Raw genomic sequence first — 16,107 nt, forward strand, 5'->3', positions numbered from 1 at the left:
AGAGATGAAATTTTCAAGTTAAGAATAATATTAATCACATCTATAAAGTAATAAAGAAACGGAATTTCGTCTTTTCGTTTCAGTTAACGGATCTTCGTTAAAATAACTTTACTACATATACTAATGCCACTTTACGTAAAATGGCGATGATTATGTCAGTTCGTTGCAAAAACGAAGTAGATGATCGCAAAAACGACGATGTTCTGAATCGTACGCTGACATCTATTCATATAAATAAATAAAAATGTCTGTCTATGATTGGTTTTCCTCAAGTTATTTACACGATACTAAAACACAACCAAGTTTTTCTTAAATTTTTGTCTGTCTGTTTGTCGATTTGTCCGAGCTTATCTCTGGAACGGCTGAACCGATTTAAACCGATCTGGTAGTATTGAGCAACATATAGCCTACTTTTTATCCCGGAAGAATTTATGGTTCACGTGGGATTTGTAAAAAACTGTTTTTCAAGCAGACGAAGTTGTGAACGTCCGCTAGTCACACTAATAATATAATGGCAAAAGTTTGTGTGTAAGTATGTAAAGTGTGTGTGTGTGTGTATAAGTGTGTGTGTGTGTGTGTAATTGTGAGTATTTGTTCCTCCTTGCGCTGCGGCTACTGAAGCGATTTGGCTGAAATTTAGAATGGTAATAGATTTTACTCTGGATTAACACATAGGCTACTTTTCATCCCGAAAAAATCCACGGTTCACGCGGGATTTGTAAAAAATTAATTACACGCGGACGAAGTCGCGGCCATCCGCTAGTAAATAACAAGGATGCTATGCTTCATAGACACTATTCAACCACAATGTGTTGACACACAGAGCTATAAAAAATATATACATACTGAGAAGTGTTTTCCAAACGTCTCTTCATATCTCACGTTAAATATTATGATAAACATAAAAAGGTAAAGGACAAAGAAGTTTCCGAGGTCTTAACAGGAAAATACCTCGCGAATATATAAAACGAATAAAATATGTTGCGTACAGTGTAGGAGTTCGTGGGAACATTTGAAGTAGTATGTATATTTTCAAAATTTTCATTTTTAATTTTAAAACTAGAACAAATGTATATTTTTAAAATATTTTTTATGTCAGAAAATAGCTTTACAAACTATACTAGCAAATAAATTATCTAAATACAGTATTAATTAAGTAAGTTAGTAATTACAATAAAAAAAATTACAAAGTGAGCAATTAAATAATTGCTTACTTTTTAAATAAACGCTTGATAAATACCAGATGATGTTTTTCGAAATAAGTATATTTATTATACTTAAAAAAACTAATTAATTTTACGAGACATAAATCCTTGGAAAGACACTTCAAGGTACTTGCATACAATACACTAATGAGGCAAGTAATATTATAATTAGTATATTTATACTAATATTATAAAGAGGTAAAGTGGTTTCAGAGTTTGTAGGGGTAATCTCTGAATCTACAAAACTGATTTCGAAAGTTCTTTTACTAGTAGAAAGCTACATCTTCACCAACTAACAAAGGCTATATTTTAATTCCGTATTCCTCAAACGAGAACGGGTATTACGCGGTTTAAAAAAAATTGTCTTTAAAACTGTAATAACACTCGCTGAATGCTAAATGTTTAGGTTCCGTGAAAAATTTATAATTATTATACTAACTGAATGCTAAATGTTTAGGTTTCGTGAAAACTTTATAATTATTATACTAACTGAATGCTAAATGTTTAGGTTTCGTGAAAACTTTATAATTATTATACTAGCTGAATGCTAAATGTTTAGGTTTCGTGAAAACTTTATAATTATTATACTAACTGAATGCTAAATGTTTAGGTTTCGTGAAAACTTTATAATTATTATACTAACTGAATGCTAAATGTTTAGGTTTCGTGAAAACTTTATAATTATTATACTAGCTGAATGCTAAATGTTTAGGTTTCGTGAAAACTTTATAATTATTATAAAGCCGCGGTTTAAAAACCTCATTCTCCATGTAGACTATCTTATCTTAGGGGTTCTTTTGTTATTCCGTTTCAACTAATTGTAATAATATAATTTTTTTAATAATTACAGATACCATAACATTATGAAAAAATATCTCGTTGGTCTAGTGATAAGTAAGTTGTGGCTTTGATCATGAGGTCTGAGTTTTGGGTCATTCTATAAAACTTTTAAAATTTTTTTTTCCTAGAAAAAAAGTTTCTATTTTAGATAATACCAGGTAAGCCCAGAGTTCAAGGTAATACACCGTGCCTCAAGTAACTTAAAACGTCGGACTGGGTCATATCTTTAGGATCTGATGATGGTTAAAGAGTTAATTATTCCTAAGCCCGCAATACCACAGTGGAGCAGGGTAATAATGGGTCTATGTTTCAAAAATCTATTACAGATAGAGAGACCCAGGGGTCATTACGTCTAGCCGTATGACCCTTCAGGGCTTCTATATTAATATGGGCCCAAATATTACCACTGGCTCTTGTAATATACTGTTTGCAATGCGCTGTGCCCGTGCGTGCGTTCCCAATAAATTGTACAAACTTTCGTTTCTTTTGTCCCTTTATTATTTCTTATTGGCTTCGTAATATTATATGTAATGGTTCAAAATTTAAACACCTTCACGTTCCGTTGTTATGCATTTAAGTAGACTGGCCTTGGTCACAAAAAAAAAAAATATTTCTTAGAAATATTAGCTGTATCGTCATCATCAGTAACAGTCGATGGACGTCCACTGCAGGACATAGGCCTCTTGCATAGACCTCCAATCAAAACAGTGCAACCCCCTGCTGATATCCTCGGGCCTCCTAGTGGGGGGGGGGGGGGGGTCGACCATCACTGAAAGCGCAGTGGGAGCTATGTGGCCTGCCTATTGCCTCTTCAGCTTCGCGACTCACTAAGCTATTGTCAGTGACTTTGGTTCGTCTGCGGATCTCCTCATTTATGATTCGATTACGCAGAGAAACTCCAAGCATAACTCGCTCTACCGCCCGCTGAGTGACTTTGGCTGTAGGTATATCACCACTCTTTGCGGTGCCATGCCACATTGGGTTGCTATTATGGAGATGGCTCAGAAGTATTGGCTGTATCGTCATCATCATTAACAGCTCATGAAGTCCACTGCTGGACATAGGCATCTTGTAAGGACTTAAAAGTAACACGGTCTTGGCTCCCTTTAAACTGTGACTTGTACTATCTGGTACTGTGTTGCCATTGGCTCTAACGTCAAATTCAGTGTGTGTTTGTGGACTCGATGAGTTTGATTCTTCTGAGAATCTCCTCAATTCTGATTCGATCGCGGAGTGATACTCCGTGAATAGTTCCAGCGCCCGCTGAGTGACTCTGAGTCTTTTTGTTAGCGACCAAGTCTTGTATCCGTAGATCATCACTGGCATCACGCACTGTTCTGGCTGTTCAATTGCAAACTTGCAGGCTTGCGGATCAGTTGTAACGCGCAGACTATAGTGATCTACGAAAGTATAAAGTATAGATGCGCTATCGTCGATGACGAATGCTTAAAGAGAAAACGTCATACAAATTATAATGCCATTGACATTTACATCGGTCATGTTTAGACGCTTGGGAACCTTGACGTAGTAACACATTTGAGAGAAAAAGAATATTTGTTTATTAACACAAACTTGTTTGTTTTATTTAAAACGTTTTATTGCTATAATCTAAATGTTTTTAAAGAATTAAGTATAATATCAAAATACATAAAAGCAAAAGGTACAAAATCTCAAAAACCGCTTGACGTAGAAATATGAAATTTGGCAGTTTACAGTGAATAAACATGCGCTATGAATGGATTCCACGACATTAAGGAGGTTTAAGGGTAGACAAAGTAGAGGAGGTTGATAGTGTTTTGTATAAAGTTTATATAACGTTAAAATATTGAAGCGAATACCTCGCGTACGTACTCATTTGACCGTGCCAAGTATATCTATCTCTAAATTGATGTCGACAATTTGTAAGTCAGCTAATGAGTATTTGATGTTGGGTTTTTTTGCAGATGGTATTTGTAACTTTACAGTACAGTATCATTGTAATTGAAAAATATACTACTTTAACAATATACTTCGTACTATACGTCGTACTTTATACCTTTAGGCAATTGAAATAATTATGTAGTTCTAATTTCCGAACACAGCGGTAAAAGCGGTAAAAGATAGTTTGAACGGACGTTCAAGACACCTAGCATACCGAAACGACTCACTCTTTCATTGTAAGAGAGAGCGATATTTTCGATCTCGCCGCTATTAGTCAACAATATAATATCTCCACGATGAGAATAACGATAGGTTCACAACATGTTATTAACTCATGCTAGGCGTAGCTAACCTATTCTTTGGTCTATTCGCCATCTAATATTATAATAAACATGAAAATAACTACATTATTTGTATTCCGTTAAGCCCATTGTTAATGAAATCATAGTAATTTTATCAGTTAGGTAATACGAAATCACGTGACTTTAGAGCGTGAGCGTGTGCGTTTATTTTTTATTCTTAATAGACTTGAGCTTGACTACAATTATGCCTGGTGGAAGCAATGATAAGGTCTAGGTTGGAGCTCGCTTGCCTAGAAAATGCCTATTCACTCTTGTCTTGAAGGTGCACAAATCATAAGTGTTAAGGTAGCATTCCAATCCTGGCGACCGCGCGTCAAAAAAAATAAATACATTTTGTTTGTAGATTTTTATAGTGATTCATTAGTTTGACCGATTTCAATAATTACATTTGTAATTAAATGTAGTTGAACAACGCGATTTGTGAATAATATAAACGTTTTAAAATAAATTAGGTATAGAAGCGTTTTTATAGTTTTGTACACAATCCTGCCCATGGTCTAATATCGGGTGACATCTTAACAAGCTGTAGGGGTTTAAGGCAGGCGTCCATAGATCAGATTTTTATAACTTGGCAAATTTATTGATGACACTCCCATGATATGCGGGCGATGGGGGAAAGACTGCGCGGGCGTGAAGTCGTCCGCGAGGGGCATCGATACCCCCTCCCGGCCCGCGCAGACCATCCAGAGTGTTACGAACGAATTTGCCAAGCTATAATTTTACGGTAGATTTAAGAAATGCGGATCAGTGGACGCTCTTGTATGATTTTTTTACAAATAGTACTACGATCCATAGACGCCTACCATAAGTTATCATGAAACTCACGGTTTGATAAGCCATATGCCTGTAGCGCTAACGGCTTGACATCCGGCAAAACTGATCTTGTGTTTGGTGTGATGTGCATGACATCATGCAGATCACACTACACACTGGATGGTGGGGGCTAGCATCAAGAGATCGGCTTAACCTGCTTGCTTCTAATAGTGAGTAAGTATCCATGAGGATATGAGATACACCACGGAAAAAAGTACACATGTATACCTATAGTATACATGTATAATGTATATGAAAGATATTTAAGAAATTAAATATCACGTGTCTCAATCGGTGAAGGAAAACATCGTGAGGAAACCTGCATACCAGAGAATTATCTTAATTCTCTGCGTGTGTGAAGTCTGCCAATCCGCATTGGGCCAGCGTGGTGGACTATTGGCCTAACCCCTCTCATTCTGAGAGGAGACTCGAGCTCAGCAGTGAGCCGAATATGGGTTGATGACGACGACATGTATATGAAGTAAATATAATAGAGAATATAGGTAAGGTAAGAGGATACACGTACATATAGCTAAACTTACTTACGCGCACTTATTAGGTATTTGATGTAATTGTTATCAAGTTAGCGACGACATTACCTGAAACAATATAACACAAATAAATAAAATTTTGATACCTACTTCGAACGGAAAAATGTCGTGATACCCCAGTGGATATGACCTCTGCCTCCGATTCTGGAGGGTGAGGGTTCGAATCCTGTCCAGGGCATGGACCTCCAACTTTTCAGTAATGTGCATTTTAAGAAATTAAATATCACGTGTCTCAAACGGTGAAGGAAAAACATCGTGAGTGAAGTCTGGGTTTTTTGTTTTTATGATAATATTTTATTACAAATTAATTTTAAAACAATTATACTTGCCAATAAATATATTGCCAAGGGTTGCCTAAAAAAATTCAGATGGGTTATGGTCGCTTCTAACTCGGATCTTAGACTTAAGTGTTGACATAATTATTATCTGCGAAGTTATATTTATATCCTGTCATATGACGTGTGAAATGAAGTTATTTGGCTTTAATCTTCGTTTTATGGGAAATCGTAAACATATCGTAGTCGTGTTGTTTTGTATACAATAATAACCGAACGGAAATAGTAAACGGTTAATTACGTGGAGAGTTGTGAGCTCACGCAAAAATTTACGCTTTTGTTAGAATATCACAGATATTTAAAAGTTGTATCAGATAGAGTAAAACGGTAATTTGAAAATGTTTTGATAAATAATTGATTAATGTAACAAGTTATTACAATAAACCAAGGCTATCCACATGAAAAGTCCTTTACGGAAAACAGCATAAACGCACCGACGGACAAAACATTGCTGTCTCTCCTTAGACATAGACAATTCACATCTTACATTACTAAGATTCAGACAACAGATACACCACAATTCATATTTAACAGTTTAAACTAATTCATTTGAATTAATTGATAGTTAAACTAAGCAAGTTAAAATAATACCGAATATTGCAATCCGTAGTAAAGAACAAACTACGAGTATCATCAAAAGACCCGACAAGTGCAAGGGTTCCGTTCCTTTCTTTTGACGTACGGAATCCTAAAAAGGAATCCAAAGTTATTATTTAACGTAGGTACATGCTAGTATTTTTTGCGATGCTCTCAGGACACCAATAGCATGGTGTAATTTTTTTGTGGGCGGATACTACGATTAAAATGTTCGCGGCATTTGAGCTATTGTCACTCTACGTTTTAATTCTCTTGGGTCAGATATCAATGGACGTTGCGTGTTGCTTTAGAATGCCGTTTTTTTCTTAGGTAACTCACATAACTCGCTCAGTTACATACTATGTAATTGACTAAATGTTGAGTGTTTCTATTGAATTTTATGCTCTCACTAGGCTACTTTTTCCCGGAATGATCCACGGATTAAAAAAAAACAGATTTTACGCGAACGAAGTTGCGGGCGTCTGCTAGTAAGTAAATACATGTATAATATATAGAATATTAGCATAACATCAAAGTCGACGAGTATAAATGAACGCTTTAGAAGTATTTAACATTTTACAAAGCGATTGTTCGAATTCTTATACACGACATAATTATAGGAAGTGAATACAAAATACGCGCTCCTACTTCTCAGAATCAACTGAGCTGCAATACTGTAAACTGGCAACCAGTTTATTCTTAGGAAATCTTTTAGATATGAGGAAAACTGGATAAAATACTACATCTTTGAATATATCTGATAACCCAGCCAAGTGCGTCTACCAGCATTAGTGTAAGGTTCTGTAGGTGCCTTTTGTAATAATTTACTTTGAAGATGCCTTTTTGATATTATGAGAATTGTTACTCTTTTTGATAAAAATAGTACGTACTGTTAGCCCTCATTCGCACGAGAATTTATAACGGACCTTAAAAAAGCGTTCAAATACAACAAATGCGTATTTGAACGCTATTTTAAAAACGCTGTCGTATGAACTTATATTTGATAATGCATTTACATTGCATTTCAAACTGACTCATATAGATATAAACATACATTGTAATCATGTGTTAATCTTCCAAAGTTTAAAATATTTTAATTGGCATGTGATTGTCTATTGATTAGAACCCATTAATCAATGTTATGTCGATAATATCACAAATACTTATAAAGCGTCGCTAACAGTTCTCTTATTACGGATATCCTAAAATGTAATTGATACACGAACTCTTGGTGTCTTATCAATTATTTTTAACCGACTTGCAAAAAGGAGGAGGTTCTACGTTCAGCTGTGTGTATGTTTGAACTTGAAGTATCATTAATACATGAACTCTCTTTTAAAATAACACATTGTGATTAGTTCGTTTATATAGTTATGCCTTCTTTGACTTTTTGATTAACAGCGAGTGGCAATTACAACATTCACGTTTATCCGTCAGTATTACTCCTCAGTACTGTTTCTACTTATAAGTCCGATTTCACACCATAGGCCGCTCGGCCCTGTGTATAATTAATAAGCCATCAGAACTCGATAACTATGTAAAGTTGCACATCATCAAAAAGTTCCCTCATGACTTCTCAGGAGGCAAATCCTTGGTGATTAAGAGCATATACTCGTATGAAGAACTTTACATAGTTATCGCTCATGAGGAAACTCCTTGATACTTAAGAGCATATATGTGGAACTTTACATATCAAGTATTAAGTCAGCTGATCAAGTTAGGTACTGGAAAGCGATACAACCTCACAGCTCGCATGCTCCCAGTAATATAGTAAACTGGCATGAGCCGTCATCTGCCAATGAATGTAATATAATGTACTTTATTATAAACCTCATCTACTCGGTCTATTTTGATAAAATTCAAAAAATATTTTTTTACTAAGTAGCTACCTTTTTAGATTATTATTTAATAAGTCCGCATAATTTGTATTATATATAGTATGCAGAGTCGTCACAACGTCCATTAAAAATCTCTTGTGCGAATGAGGGCTTACTGTGCATTGAGTGGGTCATTCCCTCTATATGTATAAGAAGAAAAGCCCCCTAAGGGGCGTAAGTAGGGGGGCATTAAAATATGCAGTTAATGAAGAAAACAGAAAGGCCAGGTATAATATATTAATTTATTATACATAATACCCTGAGAACAAAAATATACTGAATATCATCGATGTTTTTTGAACCATAAAAATAAAAACTCGACACCAAATAAATACCTATTTATTGCCGTTCGAGTATCATATTGACAAAGCTATAAATCTACCAGTACAATACAAATATTGACGTAATATAGTAAATAGGTTTTTAATTCAATACGGTTGCATTTGATAACGAGGCGGATGACGCGTGGCGCGCTGTGTCGAATGGTGTCGGCCACTCGGCTTTGACTCTATTGAGTTACTATTAGAGCTCTGCCTCATTAAGACGCCATGGCGACGTCGCCAGTTGCGCAGGCCTGGCTACTTCTGACATCCGAAGGTCGCCAAATCGAGTGGCCATGGAATCGTCAGGAGTGGACGTAGAAGAAATCTCACTTCTCTGTTATCTACGTCAGCGTCGTAGCGTAGAAAAAAAAGAAACTATGGATTCATCCTCTTATATCAGATCGAAGCCGATGTATACGTAGCTCGTGGCCACGCTTCCATTATCGCGACGTTGCCAAACCGTCGCCAAGCGAGTTAGGTACCATCCATTTCAATATTTACATATCATGGCGCCTTAATGAGGCAGAGCTCTTACCCTGACAATTATTTCGTTGATTCCCATATCGAACTGGCTGACGCATTGTGGTTTTAACCTTGGGGATATTGGTATAAAATAAAGCACGTGTTACACACTGATAATGTAGATTTCCATTTATAAATAATTTAAAAATATAAATTAGAAACAGACAGTTTAAATTATATTTATGTATATAGATCATACGTGGAGAAATTCTCATATATTCGTATATATGTATATAAAGTCCCTTAATAAAGGTATATACTAGGCATGTAATATGGCATCTGGAAGAAAATTGCACTTGGCAACTCCTTTGAAAATGAGACTATGATACGGCAATACCCGTTACAATTTAATTCATTAACTTGTTATTAAATATAAGAAAATTATCTACAGCGATTGATTATAACTCCTTTTAAAAGCGCACCGGAAAGCGCAGTGTTGGTCGACCCCCCACTAGGTGGACCGAACACATCAAGCGGCTTGCAGGGAGCCGCTGGATGCTGGCGGCTCGAGACCGTTTTGTTTGGAAGTGCATGCAAGAGGCCTATGTCCAGCAGTGGACGTCCATCGGCTGACAATGATGATGATGATGATGATGAACCCATACAGCTAGGTTCCAGAGAAGCGATCGACGGGATGAAAGGGATTACTACCCCATCCGCACTTGCCTGCATAATACTAACAACTTGATTGATAGTAGCATTTACCTGAACTACTCTCGTTTGGTACTTGATATCAAGACTGGTTTTTAAGGTATGTGTATGTGTGTGTTGCTATATGTATTCATTTATATGCATTTACTAAATAATATTTTTTTAACCTCACAAGAAATTACCTTAAAGATATGCGAGATGGCGCTAAATTAGGGTTTATGAACATTTTATTTTTTGTTATTCGTTATACCTGTTTATTTGATGGCAGGTTAGTAACCCAACTCTTAGTAGGTTACTAACCTGTCATAATCTCTCACTGAGTTCAAAGTTTATATAATCCCATTGAGAACAATCTAAATAGAAAGAATATTTTATTTTTATTTAAATATATCATGTAGAAAAAATATTTACTTGAATAAAAATAAAGTTCAAAATAATGATTGAGACATGGTGATAAAATATTGAGACCGATGTATTTGAAACATTAAAATTAGTTTATTTAAAGTAATCCAAGTGAAACTATTGCAGCATATTAATAAATTATCATCATTATATAACTTTGGCAGATATAAACTCATATTTATAAATATATAGCATGATTGAGTTGTAGCGTTATTTTTGGAAGTTTTGAAGAAGACTATATTGAAATTGTCTTTAAAAATATGACAGATACCGTAAACATAAGCAAACATAAGTTATAAGCTGGCTATGTTTTTGACTCTAGCAACTAACAATACCTACTTTGCTAGGAAAATTTAACAATAGTTTTTCAGGCCTGGCGAGGGAAATGACACATGAATAACAGTTTTCAAATGATAGACGTTAAAGAAAACCAGAAAATGTTTTACGTATAACTACAAAGTAAGGTGAACACTAAACACCAAGTTCCATGCGTGACAAGCGCAAAACAAAACAAGACTCCGAGACAAAAGCTCTTAAAGTTTATTGGTTTATTGAGTCCAATTGAGATACTGGTGAGTATGCAAAAAAGTACAATAGGATACGACACTCGTCAGGAAGCTAACTGGATATATTCATTCTCAAAGAGTTGAGACCTAGTTCCATCAGTGCTTAAACGATGTCAGACGATTTTATCTGTGCCAACTTAACGGTTTGTACCTTGAATATTTACTTTGCCAGTATTTCAATTGGAAGCTTATCGAGGCTGTTTAATAAAACTTCCAGTGCGTGTATTTTGAAATTATTTCTTTACAAGTATACTATCTATGACTTTTTACTTGAACATTCAATGCTTGTTATGTTTTCAAGAAAATGGGTTACGAAAGTTGTGCGACAAAAATTACCTGTTTGCATTTGTAGTACAATAAAGTTTCACAACGGCATTGTAGCTACAGCTATGGCAAATCTTAAAATTGTTATCACGAAACACGATTTCTCGTAAAACATACTCGTCGAGCAATAAAACAATATTTATTGCCCCTATACTGTTTACTTTAGCATTGAAGATTTGACGATTAACCGTCGCCACTCCCGGGAGGTCAACCGCTACACCTAATGAATATTCTAAAGCATCTTCACTTCCTGCAGCGCCAGAATAACTCATTATAACTTTAACATAAATAACGAATTTCAAATAAAGTTTTATAAATGGGTAAAACCCAATTAGGTCGTATAAATCACGCACTCGCTAACTGACCTTTCGACGAAACATTTGAATCACATAATAAACGGCTTTATAGGAAAAGATTAAAAAAAATGGCATAAAAAATTGTCAGGATTTTAACATTAAAAGTTTTGCCTGTAAGCGTTAAAGATCGATTGATCTTATCAAGGGCTGTGAGGAATACCTCACTGTCTGGTCTAAATGTCATACACACTCCATAGAGTGGAGCTTTTTTTATTCTTTACAAGTTAACCCTCGACTACAATCTCACCTGATTGTAAGTGATGATGCAATCTAAGATGGAATCTAATTTGTCATGAGGAGGATATGAATCTACACCTCTTTCGGATTCTACACAACATCGTACTGGAACGCAAAAATGCTTGGCGATAGTGTTGCCAAGAGTCCGGATAAAGCTGCACATGTTTTTCTGTTCCGTGCCTGGCCAAAATAAACGGTGTCCGGCTTGTCCGGCTTAACATTTAGCAAACAAGCTATCGAGGAGTGTGTGTGGCAGTGAGTGGGAATAAGGTTTACGTTAATAATCATGAATGTTTGATTTTACATAAAAAAAATTGTCGTACCTGTTAATACTGATGTACACAAAGTCCTCAAAAATCCTTAGGTTCGATTTGGTCTAAGTCTGGCCTTTTACCCAAATATCAGGCCAAACTGACTGGACTGTCCGGCTTTTAATCTCGGCGACCTGGCAACCCCACTTAGCGGTACGTTTTTGCCGGTAGGATGGTAACTAGTTACGGCCGAAGCCAGACCTGGACCAAATGGAACCTGTGACTAGCATAGAATCTAACATCCAAATACGAGGGGCAATAGTAAGGTAGATATGATATTAGAGTAAAAAATAGAGAAGCCTCTATAAAAATCCTACAGTTGAAATTTAGTTAAGCCTTATTAAACAGTAGGACTATTAGCATAATGATTTTAATAAGGCTTAATTACGGTAATGATGCGGAAAATATTAAAGAATAATATTAATTGTCCAATAATGGATAACATTTCCTCTCTTGGTTAAATGTTCATACGCAATGGTATATCAGATGCCCGCAGAACTATTTCTTTGTTTGCATCATGCATGAGAACATGAATATTGTATGAGAACCCTTAAAGTTTACTTTAATAGAATTATTTTTTATTCCATGGGTGTTTTGTTATTTCCAATGACAAGTTAGTCCTCGACTGCGCTCTCACCAGGAGTATGATTCCGCTATTTTATGCTCATCGATGTAATAAGTTTTATCAGAACTTGAACTTTATTTCCAAGGGATGCCAAAAATAAAATGTCGCTAAGGGTTCATTTACACGAGCGGCAACTCTACTGACGGTCGCAGTCGACTGCAGTCGGCGATGTCGTTTTTGTGAACAGATTTTAAAATATTTAAAAACATAAGACGCCATTTTTCTTGAATAATATTGAAAAATAGTGATGCAACGGTTGGTGTCGTATACTGACTCGAGAACGTATTACTTTTAGAATTTCGTATTTGGAGCGGCTACGACACCGTCGTGTTCCGTACACTCCATCTGTATATTTTTGACTAATGGTAATGGAACGCTAAATCACTTAGCGGGACGTCTTTGCTGATAGGGTTGTAAAGCTACGGCGAAAGACTACCACTAGAGCAGACATGAGCCAATTCCGAAAACATAAAATCCTAAACTGAAGAACAACACTAACTGCGCCAGGGGTCGTCAAAATGGTGGATTTGTTAGTTTAGATATTTCACAGCAGATAATGAATACAAAACGTGCCAGCTTAAACATTAGTTGGCAGATAGTGTCGGAGGTCACATAGACAACGCATCATGGAAATCGGACTAGTCGAAGGTTTGTTTCACGGAAAGGAAACTAATCGTTCAATTCGGCCAAAACGAGCGTGCATTATTTGTGAAGTGTGACATTTAAGCTCAAGGCGAATGCATACAATGTTATCGGCGACCTTTTGTGAGAAAACACACATTTCCCGCGTGTAATGGAGAAATTTTAGGTAAAAAATTATGTTCATTTGTCGTGCACCTCCAACAAACCACACCTTTATAGTCATCATTAACAACCCATATTTAGCTCACTTTTGAGCACTAGTCTCCTCTTAGAATGAGAAGGATTACGCTGATAATCCACTATGCTGGCTCTGTGCGGATTGGCAGACTTCACACACGTAGAGAGTTAATAATTTTCTGAGGTATGCAGGTTTTCACGGTGTTTTTCTATCACTGTTTGAGACATGTGATATTACATTTCTTAACATGCATTTAATGCGCATAGGACAATTCCTACCTACTCCATCGCCCCGTAGGAATGGGTACGAATTATCGTAAACACTCCAAAAGGGCGAGGATCCCACCCCTGGGTGATGAGTCCAACAGCTTTACCAATGAGCTATTGAGGCAATTATTTAATTAATCGTCATCAGCCTATTTCAATGGCAACAGAGGCAGGCCTTGCGCGTTTTAAGATAATATATAGATTTGTAGTTCAGACCACATTGCTTTAATGTGGCTTGTCTAACATAATTGTAAGGATAACTATCAGATATATATAAAGAGCGGGACTGACAGCTTAACACGTTCATTGCTACACCACGCGACGTCGCGTAAAACAGCCTTTTACGCTGTGACCGGTAACGCGACATCGCGTGGTGGTCCCTGACAATCTTTTACGAGCTATAGAACATCGGCCATTTACGTAATTCCAAGATTTTGGCTTGGCAATAAACGTGTTGAAGTATTTGCCGAGGGTTTCTGGTATATTCTTCCCACACTCCAGCGGTTGCTATTGAAACTTCCTTTAAAAGAATCCTAATAATTCGAACTTAACACTTTGAACTTAACACATCAGTCTGACAAAACGTGAACTATTATAACAGAAGCGAGTACAGTCTTCAGTCAATTAATTAATTTTTACTAACACACATTAAACAACTCCACAAAATATAATTAATTTATAAAAGTCAAAGTCAAAATTCATTTATTTCGATCAGGCTCATTTTACAAGCACATTCGAAACGTCAGATAACAATATGATTAGATAATGATGATAATATTTAATTAGTCGAACATTAAAGTTACGATAGTTTCAAGGGTTATATTAACAAGTCCTTTTTTATTCTTTGCAAGTTAGCGCTTGAATACAATATCACCTGATGGTAAGTGATGATGCAATCTAAGATGAACGCGGGCTAACTTGTTATGAGGATGAGAAACCACACTCCTTTCTGTTCCTAAACGGCATCGTACCGGAACGCTAAATTGCTTGGCATTACGTCTTTGCCAGTTGGGTGGTAACTAGCCACGACCGAAGTCTCCCACCAAACAATTTTGTTTAATTAATAAACAAAATGCAACCGAGTATTCTTCACAAAAGTAACTGTACGACAGTTTTTGATGTAATAAGTGAAAAACGTATTTTTACAAGCAAAATGTTGGCCAAGGTCGAATCGATATCTCACGATCGCGCGCTAAAGATGTAAATGCTAGTATTGGTCTAAAAACCTCCTTAGACAGGTATTTTTTTCGACGTGCGTGACATTGTGGCAGCCGAGTGACGCAGTGGGTATTAACTCTGCCTTCGGAATCGAGGGCCGTGGGTTCTATACCCACATTGGAAAAAATATTCGTGTGCAAGGGCTTTTTTTCAGTATATGTGTTTATAAGTGTTTATATTTATGTATTTTTGATGGTCAACAGTTGAGAGTGAATTTTATACTTTACCATGAACTTCAATTATTATAGCATTGATTGTTTTTTGTATAATGTTATGGTCTAGGTATGGTATACAGCTATTCACAATTACATACAGACCTTTGACACCTATTTTATGTATATAAGATACAGACCATTATGAAATTCTAATCACTGTAGAGATTGTCTACTGTAGGGAGGGAAATTTTGAACGGGTTGGTTGCACATAGCGCTATAAATTAAAAAAATATTAATGTACTTATAAATTAAAAAAAAAACAATACTATACAATGTACGCGTAAGAAATCACGAGTCGCTAGACACCAATAATGCAAATTTAATAACAAAATAAGGAAGTTTCAAACAAATATTGACCCAGTAACGGAAACTATATTACGACAACTTGTCAACAATATTATTCATCGCCCAAATAAGGCCCGACGTCGATTAATTATCGGATCTATTTCTAATATATTATCTATTTCTTATTGATATTTTTAAGTAACTTACGATCTTGAGTTCGAACTGAAGGCCGACTGTATAGACCCTGCCTACTGCATTTAAGGGGGAGCAATAATCGCTAAATAATGCCATAAAGAAATAACAAAATCATGCATGGTGATATATTCCCTTTATTGAGATCTACAAAAATCCGCGATGTCTGTGTTCTAAAAAATGATCACGTACACATCGGTTACATCAATTTTCTCGCGAACGAAGTCGCGGGCTTCCACTAGTAATAACATAATTGCATGTATATGACAGTTGTTCAAGTTACAGTAATTGAGCTTGTTGGTACAATCGGAAACA

At 36.0% G+C, this 16,107-nt stretch overlaps 1 protein-coding gene across 3 annotated transcripts in view; it reads right to left on the bottom strand.

Moving 5' to 3' along the window:
- Positions 1-16,107, bottom strand: part of LOC112048039 (UNC93-like protein) — a 134,903-nt gene that overhangs the window by 89,374 nt on the left and 29,422 nt on the right. The window contains exon 2 of one of the 3 annotated variants that reach the window (XM_052890765.1): positions 5,687-5,739. The exons of the other annotated variants lie outside the window; for them this stretch is intronic. The gene's annotated coding sequence lies outside the window, so the exon portion shown is untranslated. The remainder of the gene's footprint in view (positions 1-5,686; positions 5,740-16,107) is intronic. 3 annotated transcript variants of the gene reach the window in all.

The sequence above is a fragment of the Bicyclus anynana genome, chromosome Z (assembly GCF_947172395.1).
Source record: "Bicyclus anynana chromosome Z, ilBicAnyn1.1, whole genome shotgun sequence".
In the NCBI taxonomy this organism is placed as follows: Eukaryota; Metazoa; Arthropoda; class Insecta; order Lepidoptera; family Nymphalidae; genus Bicyclus; species Bicyclus anynana.